Source organism: Rhinopithecus bieti, unplaced genomic scaffold, assembly GCF_001698545.2.
Source record: "Rhinopithecus bieti isolate Rb0 unplaced genomic scaffold, ASM169854v2 scaffold_13374, whole genome shotgun sequence".
Lineage (NCBI taxonomy): Eukaryota > Metazoa > Chordata > Mammalia > Primates > Cercopithecidae > Rhinopithecus > Rhinopithecus bieti.
The window spans coordinates 267,029-280,060 of NW_016807445.1; the positions used below are offsets into that span (position 1 = coordinate 267,029).

Here is a 13,032-nt window from a genome sequence, read left to right on the forward strand (position 1 = left end):
CATTAAGTATTCAAAATTCAAAATATAGTGTCTATTTTACATTTACAGCAAATGACATTTGAATTAGTCAAATTTCAAATACTCCTATTAACCATCTGTACCTCCCCACTGGTAACCCTATTATTTGATAGTACAACAGAGTCACTATAGTCAATAATAATTTAGTTGTATATTTTCACATGACTTAAAATGTAATTGAATTGTTTGTAACTCAAAGGATAAATGCTTGAGGGAATGGATATCCCATTCTCTATAATGTGCTTATTTCACATTGCACGACTGTATGAAAACAACTGGGTTTGTATATTTACCCTATAAATATACACACCTACCATGTACCTATAAACATTAAACACATTTAAAAATTAAATATAAAAAACAAACTTTAAATGTTAAATAGCTATATTTGACTAGTGGCTATTGCATTAGACAATACTGCTTTGTGCTATCCATTTAAAAAGCATATATATTTTAATAATATTCACATAAATTACAGGCTGAAGGGAAAATATGCAAGTCTAATAATATATGTAGCTACAGCACTTTTCCAGAATTAATCATGTGCAATTAAAGTTATGAAGTTGTTCTGACATAGTACAATATGGATGAAAAATATTTTGAAGAAAATGTAGAATCTAACACTATGACTACATCATCTTAGGATAGTATGGTCTTATTTTGTGTGACTATTCATTGGGGATACTATGAGATCTACATTCTGTACTACATCCTGTTTTTACCATGGTAATCAGTGAGATAATCCAATAAATTCCCTTAGCAGGTTAAGGGAGTGAAACATTTGAAGAATATTTTGTTGCACACTGATGTGGATATTTCCAAAGACTATATATATTTAAAATCTTTTGGGCAGAGCAAAGCACTAGGAAATTTTCTTTTTATTTTGGATAAAACCTAGTGGGATTTATCAGAAGATTGGACAGGGTGAATAAATTGAGTACATTTGCCCTGTTTCAGCCAAGAAAGAAAGTTGTGCCTAATTGTATAATCTTAGTATGTTCCTTGTTTAATGTTGATAATACTGTAAGGTGATAATGACTGATATTAAATTGTGAATTGTAAAGGAATATAATCCTTTGGATGTTTTCACTTTGAGTGTTTTCCTTCAGAGTTAGCAAAACTTCTGTGATTCTCCATGTACCATTTTATTTTACCATTTTATTATTCAATTTATTTGTCATATTTCTTTCTTATATGTTTATTAATGTTTTACAGTCAATGTAGATTAATCTCGGATTAACTTTCCAGCTCATAACTGCTTCCTCTATTAGATAAGCACCCCAGTCAGAAAAGCAGGTCCTAGTTGTCATATACATTGCAATCTTCTTAAGTGGCTATCTGTAATTAACTCCAAGGTAGGTATCTAATCTAAACGGGTCAATCAGATTCTGAGTCAAAGTAAAACAAACACACAAACAAATAAAAACACCTATTATTAACCACTGTTAAGCATAGCATTGAAGTGTCCCTGGAGCTGAACTTCATTTTACAGGTTCTAGAGAAAAGTCCAAAAGTCCATAACTACTGAATTATCTTGTAGGAATCTGGTTTTCCACATTCTTAGCTATAATAGTTCAGCAATTCAGCTATTCCTTGTAATATGTCTAATGTTCCAGAACCCTACCAATAATTTGCTTCATTAATTGAAGTAGCCAGAACAATTTTCTGTTATCTCTACCCAAGATAAATTTAACTAACTCATAAATTGAGACCAGGTATATTAGTCAGGGTTCTACTGTTTCATCAAGCCAGATGCTTCAGGATGGTGTAAAACATTAGAGTTACTGGAAATAGAACAAGAACTTTAGGAAACACATGTGTTTAGAATTGGTTATGGGGTTCATATGGGCAAAAGACAATGTGTCTTTCCTCTAAATTACAAGATGGGATACTAATAGCCCTTATTATGCAATAAGGGTAATCTTGAAACATGAGCATCAAGGGGTAAGTTAAAAAAGGATCAGGTTTGGAAGTTAAATGAAGTGTTACAGACTGAATTGTGTTCCTTAAAATTCATATCTTAAGGCCCTAACCTTCAATGTGACTCTATTTAAAGGTAAGACTTTTAGGAGGTGATTAAGATTAAATGAAGTCATAAGGGTGGGGACCTAATCTGATGGAAATGGTGGCTTTATAAGAAGAGGATAGATCCCTCATTCTGTCCTTGAACATTCACCTAGGAGAGCCAATGTGAGCACACAGCAAAAAGTCATCAGTCAGAAAGAGAGCCCTTACCAAAAACCTAACCATAATGACCCTTGACCTAGGACCAATGGAAGTCCTAGACTTCCATTCTCCAGAACTGTGAGAAAATAAATTTCCTTTGTTTAAGTTACTCTGTCTGTGAGACTTTTCTTATGGCATGCCTAGCAGAGTAACAAGTTGAGTAAGGTCAATTGGCACTGATTTTAAAAAAAGAATAGACTCCTTAATTGACCATACCTTCATTAACCTGAAACATGAATAAGAGGAGACGAAGACATTCCTTCATTACAGATGATCATTTAGATGAAAACAATATGTTCCCATAAAGAAAGATAGTGCAATATTTTAGCATATTTTTAGTTCCAATGATTATTTTAATTACTATGTACATCTTTGTACAGCTTTTGATTTTGTTACATGATAAGAGAAATGACTCTCAATATAAGTCCCAAAAAGAATGCTCACTAACATTCAGAATACTCTGTGTAAGATTTTTTTTTTTTTTTTTTTTTTTTTTATTTTGTTTTTTGGTACTGGTTCTTCTCTGGATCCAAGGCAAAGACTGAATAAGGTGCTAATCAGTGATTAAAAGTTTACATCTTCCCTTTCTAAAATTATTTTTCATATAATATCATTTCAATAACCAGAAGATACTGCATTGCAATGTCATAAAATACATAGAGGTAGTCTTGATTTTGTAACAAAAATAGTACCCTGGATTAACTCTTCTGTAAGTCATATATAAATAAAGAAATTTTAAATAACAACAATAATTATAATGAATGATAAAACCACTTGCTGAACTTTAAGAGAAGAATATAGAAAAGGAAAAGACAAGGACATGTTTGTTGGCTGTGTAAATGTCTTCTTTCAAGAAGTGGCTGTTCATATCCATTGCCTACTTTTTGATGGAGTTGTTTTTTTTCTTGTAGATTTGTTTAAACTCCTTGTAAATTCTGGATGTTAGACCTTTGTCAGGTGAACAGATTGCAAAAAATTTCTCCTACTCTGTAGGTTTTCTGTTCACTCTGATGATAGTTTCTTTTGCTCTGCAGAAGCTCTTTAGTTTAATTAGATCCCATTTGTCAATTTTGGCTTTTGTTACAATTGCTTTTGGTGTTTTCGTCATGAAGTCTTTGCCCATGACTATGTTCTGAATGGTATTGCCTATTCTTCTAGGGATCCTATGGTTTTGAGTTTTACATTTAAGTCTTTAATGCATCTTGAGATTTTTTTTTTTTTTGTAAGGTGTAAGGAAGGGGTCCAGTTACAGTTTTCTGCATATGGCTACCCAGTTTTCCCAGCACCATTTACCTAGCAGGTTTGTCGAAGATCAGATGCTTGTAGATGTGTGGTGTCATTTCTGAGATCTCTGTTCTCTTCCATTGGTATATATGTCTGTTTTGGGTCCAGCACCATGCTGTTTTAGTCACTGTAGCTTGGTGGTATAGTTTGAAGTCAGATAACATGATGCTTCCAGCTTTGTTATTTTTGCTTGGGATTGTCTTGGCTATATGGGTTTTTCTTTGATTCCACATGAAATTTAAAATAATTTTTTTTCTAATTCTGTGAAGGTTGTCAGTGGTAGTTTGATGGAAATAGCATTGAATCTATAAATTACTTTAGACAGTATAGTCATTTTCACAATATTGATTCTTCCTATCCATGAGGATGGAATATTTTTTCCTATGTGTCCTCTCTTATTTCCTTGAGCAGTGGTTTGTAGTTCTCCTTGAAGAGGTCCTTCATATCCCTTGTTAGCTGTATTCCTAGGTATTTTATTCTCTTTGTAGCGATTGTGAATGGAAGTTTATGCGTGATTTGGCTCTCTGCTTACCTGTTGTTAGTGTAAAGGGATGTTTGTGAACTTTGCACATTGATTTTGTATCCTGAGACTTTGTTGAAGTTGCTTATCAGTTCAAGTGGTTTTGGGGCTGAGATGATGTGGTTTTCTAAATATAAAATTATGTCATCTGCAAACAGAGACAATTTGACTTCCTCTCTACCTATTTGAATACACTTTATTTCTTTCTCTTGGCTGATTGCCCTGGCCAGAACTTCCAATATGATGTCGAATAGGAATGGTGAGAGAGGGCATTCTTGTCATGTACCAGTTTTCAAAAGGAATGCTTCCAGCTTTTGTCCATTCAATATGATATTGGCTGTGGGTTTGTCATAAAGAGCGCTGATTGTTTGAGATATGTTCAACATCACTGATCATCAGAGAAATGCAAATTGAAACCACAATGAGATACCATCACATGCCAGTCAGAATGGTTATTATTAAAAAGTCGGGAAACAATAGATGCTGACGAGGCTGTGGAGAAATAGAAACACTTTTACACTGTCGGTGGAAATGTAAATTAGTACAACTATTGTGGAAGACAGTATGGCGATTCCTCAAGTTCCTAGAACCATAAATACCATTTGACCTAGCAATCCCATTACTGATTGAATGCCTTAGGGAATATAAATAATTCTACTATAAAGACACAAGGAAACGTATGTTGATTGCAGCACTTTTTGAAATAGCAAAGTCATGGAACCAACCGAAATGCCCAACAGTGATCGACTGAATAAAGAAAATGTGGTACATATGCAGCATGGAACACTATGCAGCCATAAAAAGGAATGACATTATGTCCTTTGCAGGGACATGGATGAAGCTGGAAGTCATCATCCTCAGCAAACTAACACAGAAATAGAAAACCAAACACTGCACGTTCTCACTCATAAATGGGAGCTGAACACTGAAAACACAGGGGCACAGAGAGGGGAATCTCACACACCAGGGCCTGTTGGGGGGTCGGGGGCCAGGAGAGTGAACTTAGAGGATGGGTCAATAGGTGCAGCAAAGCACCATGGCATACGTATACCTGTGTAAGAAAACTACAGGTTCTGAACGTGTATCCTTTTTTTTAGAAGAAATAATAAATAAACAAACAAACAAACAAATAAACCATTAACAGAAAGAAGAAAAAAGGATCAATGATATAGAATGAGAGTAAATCAGGAAGATCTACAATGGGCATTCTTTAGCAAAAACAAAATGTGTGTTACTTTTAAAGAGAGACATAACTTATATGTCATTATAATAGTATATCTAAGTAAGTAATGCGTTTTCAAAATATTTAATTGCAATATAACAATAATTTGTAGATATTTCCATTGTCTTATTCATAAAATAAATTTCAACTCTATTTTCCTGACCACCCGTCTCCTAAAGCAGCTTATAATTTCAAAGCGCACCTAACTCACATCTCAAAAATTCTAACCTGGGTAAAATATGCCAAAATTAAGAAGTTGTCACTATCAATAAAGATAGAATATTGCTAAAGTCAATGTCCATTTTTATGATGGGAGAAAATAAAATCTAGATGAATGTGATAGAATTAATGGGCCCATGAAGGTTATTTACAAAGGAAATAAATCCACCAAGAGGTGTTAAATACATATTTTTAAAGAACACCTGAAATATGAAAGTTTTGGAGGCAAGTATAAAGAAAAATAATCAAGACTCAGAGTGAAGCCTACTGCAAGTTATGAACCCTGAACAGATGAAATCATAATTGATATTACTGCATTTGTACCCATAATTTATTTTCATGCTAGATTTATTTCATAAAAAGATGATTTTTTACTATGATAAGTTACTTCAAGTCTGTAGCAGAGATGCATGTCCCTTTCTGGAATTTATTTCTTTTATTTTTATATAAAGATGAATTTAATTTTTAGAATTTGCAGCTTTTTGTTTAATAAAATTATATAAATAACGAGACAACATTTTATGTCACTGAGAAGAAAATGTCAGAAGAGAGTATAGTTTTTCGTATTTTTATTACAAAATGGGGGACATAACATCTTCTGTATTGTCATAAAATATACATTAAATTTATGTCATTTTGAAAATAAAAGCAATAATTAAAAATATTACAAAATAATTATTATTAAAATATCTTGTTATTATCACTGCATTGCATTTATTACTTTAGTATACTTTTGAGCATTAATATTTATTTAGGTGTAAAAAGAACAATTCCTTTCTACTGTAAAAAAAATATGTAATCATTTTGATGAATACAAATAAGAAGATATACTTGAAAAGCATCTTGCAAACACTAGAAACAAAACAAAGAGTTAACTCCTTATCTAATAAAATATTTAAATAGTTTTGGGGACTTTATTTTCTAAATAGTAAGAAGTCCCCTGTGTAATCCTTATTCCTAATTTGGTAATGGAGCCCCAGTGAGGTGGTGGGCCAAAGTCATCAGAGTTATTAATATCTGAATCTACAAGTTGTTGACTTGCTTGAATCTCTACTTTCTTCTTCCAGTGAGGCAGAATTTATGAATTTCAGTTTTCCAAGCACTGTCAGAGGACAAAACAAAGATAGAGATAAAATTACAGTGAGTCTTAAAAAATAGGTTGTACATAGGTAGAAAAAGAAAAGAAAGGATAAAATGGGCAAGTGCAGTAGCAGGAACACAGGCAAAAGACAGAGATGTACGTGGTGTATTTAGCAGTGAGTAAACAGCCTGGACTACCATAAACTGCACATAATATCAAATTTCAAAAGGCCTTGAATACTAGACAAGTAGCATTCACTTTTATCCTAAGGCTAGTACAGAATTATTAAATATTGGGATAAAGTGCTAAGAGTATAAATGGTTTAAGATTAATTTTTAAAAATTACTACTGTAAACTTAGGTACTACCTCTAGCTAGATTGCCATTCTTCACTTTCCTCTATCAGCATTTGCATGAATTGCTGCAAGGTGACATTGGTAGTGCAGAGATTGATTTAAAAAACAGTTGTGCCAGTTTAGGTATGAGGTATTGAAGAACAAATTAACAAGAATTGATACAGATAATTTGGAGGGAAAGAAGACTCTCTATGAATGAAAGAATTGGGACATCTTTGACAGAAATGACTTCCTGGCTAAGGAAAGGAAGAATAACAGAAGGTAGTTAAAAGAAATGCAGAATTGATTATAAAGATGGGAAGAGAGTAAGAACAATGCTTATCAAAAACAGAAAGATATCTTTAGTTTAGAAACTGCCAACATAATTTATCCAATATATAACTTTGATTTTAGTTAGATGTAAGGCTAAGTGACTACCTTGAAATGAAATGCTTTGCCTGAAAATGTAACAGGATTTGGGTGAGAATTACTATGGCAGGGGAACCTCCATTGAAGATGATATGAGAGGATTTCCTGTGGCAATAATAGTCAAATGCTAGAAGTGGTGATGTCTAATATTCAGCGATACACTAGTTGTTATGTTGTTTTATGTGGAAATACCCCGCTATACTCTCAAAATAATTAGCACACATTATTGGGAGCAATACACTTCTCAGGAAGGTGCCCAACATTGAGAAATGGTATTTAAGGATAGAGTGGGAAGAGGGGCATGATATAAGAGAATTAAGGTTGAAAAATTCATAGAAGCAAGAAATTCTAATCTGAGATGATTTGGAGATATATAGACCATCAAGAATTTTTAGAGACTCCAGGGAATGAGTGTAAATTCAAAGATCTTTATTTAAATATGAATGTATTAGCTGATCTCCAGTACTCTGGAGGACACTACAAATATTTTGACACTGGACTTTGAAGTAAAAGTGAAATCTTAGTCCTAGACCAGAGAGAATTGATGATGAATTAATAAAGAAGAATAATAAGTTGGGAATAATACAAAATGCACACAAAAAGTCAAAGACAAATAAGTCAAACAAAATTCTATACGAGTTGAAAAAAGGGAAGGGAATAAATATCCTAAAACCCTGATATTTTAGTGGAGAAATGTGATGAACAACAGCAACATAAGCAACAACACTCTGAGACGGTAGGCCAGGATGATAATAAGAGTAGGAAAGCAAATCTCTAGATATATTTTATGACTTAGATTAAGCAAATATCCTCCTCCCCCCATAGTATTGTTAGGTATTTATATACTGAAATACATTTCTGATTGGTTTAAGACACCGGGATAATGAAGCTTTACAGAAGTTTCCGTCTAAATCAGTAAGTTGGACTTTGTTGATGAAGAATAGATAGAGTAATTTGACACAGGTATTTATTTTTTCTTACTTTGTGGCAGTGGTGGATTAATATGGAAATAGAAGAAAAAAATAAGAAATAGTTAAACTCTTGGACACATAACCTTCCCAAAACTAAACCAGAAAGAAGTCGAATCCCTGAATAGACCAATAACAAATTGTGAAATTGAGGCAGTAGTTAACAGTCTATCAACCAATAAAAGCCTAGAAAAAGATGGATTTACAGCCAAATTCTCCCAGAGGTACAAGAAATAAAATAAAATACATTTTAAAAAAGCTGGTACTATTCTTTCTGAAGCTATTCCAAAGAATTGAAAAGAAGGGACTCCTCCCTGACTCATTTCATGAAGCCAGCATCATCCTGATACTGAAACTTGGCAGAGACACAACAGCAACAACAACAAAACTACAGGCCAATATCCCTGATGAACATTGGTGCAAAAATCCTCAATAAAGTATCGGCAAATCAAATCCAGCAGCACATCAAAAAACTTATCCACCACAATCAAGTCAGCTTCTTCCCTGGGATGCAAGACTGGTTCAAAATACACAAATTGATAAATGTAATTCATGGCATAAACAGACTCAAATACAAAAATCACATGATTATCTCAATAGATGCAGAAAATTCAACACCCTTTTATGTTAAAAACTCTCAATAAATTAGGTATTGATGGAATATATCTCAAAATAATAAGAACTATTTATGACAAACCCACAGCCAATATCATATTGAATGGGAAAAGCTGGAAGCATTCCCTCTGAAAACTGGTGCCAGACAAGAATGCCCTCTCTCACCATTCATATTCAACATCATATTGGAAGTTCTGGGTAGGGCAATCAGGAAAGAGAAAGAAACAAAACATATTCGAATAGGAGGAGAAGTCAGATTGTCTCTATTTGCAGATGACATGATTTTACATATAGAAAACCCCATCATCTCAGCCCCAAAACTCTTTTAGCTGATAAGCAACTTCAGCAGAGCCTCAGGATATAAAATCAATGTGTAAAAATCACAAGCATCCCTTTACACCAACAACAGGCAAGCAGAGAGCCAAATTATGAATAAACTCCCATTCACAATTGCTACAAAGATAATAAAATACCTAGGAATACAGCTCATAAGGGATGTGAAGGACCTTTTCAAGGAGAACTGCAGACCACTGCTCAAGGAAATAAGAGAGGACACAAACAAATGAAAAAACATTCCATCCTCATGGATAGGCAGAATCAATATCATGAAAATGACCATACTGCCCAAAGTAATTTATAGATTCAATGCTATTCCAATCAAACTACCATTGACATTCTTCACAGAATTAGAAAAAAATGATTTTAAAGTTTATTTGGGATCAAAGAAGAACCCATATAGCCAAGACAATCGTAAGCAAAAAGAACAGAGCTAGAGGCATCATGCTACCTGACCTCAAACTATACTACAAGGCTACAGTGACCAAAATAGCAGGGTACTGGTCACAAAACAGACATATGGCCCAGTGGAACAGAATAGAGACCTCAGAAATAATGTCACACATCTACAATTGTCTGATCTTTAACAAACCTGACAAAAACAAGCAATGGGGAAAGGATCTCCTATGCAATAAATGGTCCTAGAAAAACTAACCATATGCAGAAAACTGTAACTGGAACCCTTCCTTAGACCTTATACAAAAATTAACTCAATATGAATTAAATACTTAAATGTAAAACCCAAAACCATAAAAATCCTAGAAGAAAACCTAGGCAACACCATTCAGGACATAGGCATGGGCAAAGACTTTATGAAGAAAATGCTAAAAGCAATTGCAACAATTGGCAAAATTGACAAATGGGATCTAATTAAACTAAACAGCTTCTGCACAGCAAAAGGAACTACCATCAAAGTAAACAGGCAACCTACAGAACGGGAGAAAATTTTTTGCAATCTACCCATCTGTCAAAAGCCTAATATCCACAATTTACAAGGAACTTAAACAAATTTACAAGAAAAAAACAACACCATCAAAAAGTGATCAAAGGACGTGAAGAGACATTTTTCAAAAGAAGAAATGTACATGGCCAACAAACATATGAAAAGAAGCCCAATATCATTGATCATTAGAGAAATGCAAATCAAAACCACAATGAGATTCAGAATTGGCAATTATTAAGCAGTCTAGAAACAATAGATGCTGGTGAGGTTGTGGAGAAATAGAAACCCTTTTACACTGTTGGAAATGTAAATTAGTTCAACTATTGTGGAAGATAGTATGGCTATTCCTCAAGGATCTAGAACCAGAAATACCATTTGACCCAGCAATCCATTACTGGGTATACACCCAAAGGAATATAAATCATTCTACTATAAAGACACATTCACACATATGTTTATTGCAGCACCATTTGCAATCACAAAGTCATGGAACCAATCCAAATGCTCATCAGTGATAGACTAGATAAAGAAAATGTGGTGCATATATACCATGGAAAAATACACCATCATAAAAAGGAATGAGATCATGTTCTTTGCAGGGACGTGGATGAAGCTGGAAGCCATCATCCTCAGCAAACTAGCACAGAAACAGAAAACCAAACACTGCAGGTTCTCACTCATAAGTGGGAGTTGAACAGTGAGAGCACCTCAACACAGGGAGGGGAACAACACACACCAGGGCCTGTTTGGAGGTGGGAGGTGAGGGGAGGGAACTTAGAGGACAGGTCAATAGGTGTATCATACGAACATGGCACACGTATGCCTATATAACTAATCTGCACATTCTGCACATGTATCCCAGAACGTAAAGTAAAATTTTTAAAAAAGGAAAATTATTTTCAAAATGTATTTCTCAAAAAATATAAGGGGATATAATATTTATTAATATATAATGGTTCACATATACATTATATATAATCATATATATGTTATATACTATAGTATACATATAGTATATGTGATATACTATAATATAGAGTATGTTATATATATTGTGTGTATATATAGTGTGTGTATATATACACACACATATAAAGTGACTATATATCACTCTAGAAATTAGTTAAGGTTGTTATTTTTATACAGTATATGTGATTCCTAACCCAATAAAGAATACATTGAGTTTTTGTTAAAGCAGACTTAAACACTAAAACACATTAGCTTTCATATATTTATATGCATTTTGCATATATTATAGAGCTTTTATAATGGATTGTGTAAAGCAGATTCACTGTGCACTGGTTACAACTTCAGCCTGCTACATCATGGCATGCAATTTGTACTTGCGTGAGTCCACTGAAGCAGAACACTAAAACGAAAGGTTAAGTAAAGCAGTTTTATTACTCTCTAAGCAGCAAGGAACAATGAAAGCCTAGGATTCATGATAAGCTGATTACTCAAGTCTTGGGAAAGCTGCTCAGGGCAGATGGAGTATCATCCTTGTGTGCTCTATGTTCACCACAGTTGAAGGAGCCCAGAAAGCAGTCCACCATAGGTTTTTTTATCCTGCAAGTCACAAGAATCATTGGACTAAGGTGTTATAGAACATCCTGTTCTAGCAGGGACTGGAACAAGACCTGGACCATTCTAGCCAATACCTCTTAGGATTTTTTATTCACAGCATATTCTATAATTGTTTTTGAGAATAGAGGCATAAAGGGGAGAGAACTGGATCAGTCTAAAGCCACCGAGTAACTATCCTGAAGATTGCTTTAATATGTTATTATAGTTGTAGCTAATTGTAGTCACTAATCTGATTTTAGTCAATTCAGCTACCACATAAGAAAAGGAATAATTGATATTATAACAAAATGTATTCTTACATTCTCAAAGAATAGAATTCTTGTGTTTTGTTCTTGGTTTATTCCTCAATGTTCACGTGAGTTTGTTGAAGAATTAATAACCTTGCACATATGTTATATCATCACTTTCAACAAAATACATGGGAATATTATGTGAGGGAATGAAATATTACAGATTTTCAAACCTACCTACCTGCCAGAATCTACTGAAGTGCTTTTTTAAAATTACAGATTAGTGAGGCTGAACACAAACCTAGGCATATTAATTTCTAGACATTGTGGTCAGGAATTTGTATTTTTACAAATGCTATCTGATTATTCATTTTCTGCTTGCCAGGTGACTGGTGTTTTTGACTGATGGTAAATACTAAGAAATTTGAGGGAAAAAATCAATAGCATATACATCAAGGCCATAAACTATATTACTTCTCCTGAAGTTTTACAGTGTATGATTATTGTGATTATTCAAATATTTAAGCATATTTTAAGCACATAGTCACATAACTTTACTATTATAAGATTCTGATAAGTTGGACATTTTAAATGGACTAATCCTATGCTTATTCTGAAGCAGGTACAAGAAAGTAATCATAGATGTATTTCACTGAAAGGAAACATGGAAAACTGAACTCCAGAACATTCAGAGAATATCTAGGTGAGAAACTTAAAGCCAGTGAGATTAATTTATTTCTTCAAGGTAGTGCAGCTAAATTGCATATTCTGATTCCCATGGCAAGTCTCTAATCTGAAACCTGGGTGGTGATATAAGATTCAAGTAGAAGAGATACTCAAACAATAAAGTTGGGTTTTGTTCTTATTTATTAATGTATTTTTAATTGACAAATGATCATTATGTACACTCATGGGGTACAATGTCATGTTTTGATCTATGTATGCATTGTAGAAAGATTCATTCAAGATAATGAACATATTAATCTCCTTACAAGCATATATATATATATATATATATATATA

General features: G+C 33.5%; 1 long non-coding RNA gene across 1 annotated transcript in view; it reads left to right on the forward strand.

Annotated features, from left to right (window-relative positions):
* Positions 1 to 13,032, forward strand: part of LOC108535762 (uncharacterized) — a 103,722-nt gene that overhangs the window by 69,595 nt on the left and 21,095 nt on the right. The window contains exon 2 of the long non-coding RNA XR_001887321.1: positions 12,629 to 12,712. This is a non-coding gene — a long non-coding RNA (uncharacterized LOC108535762). The remainder of the gene's footprint in view (positions 1 to 12,628; positions 12,713 to 13,032) is intronic.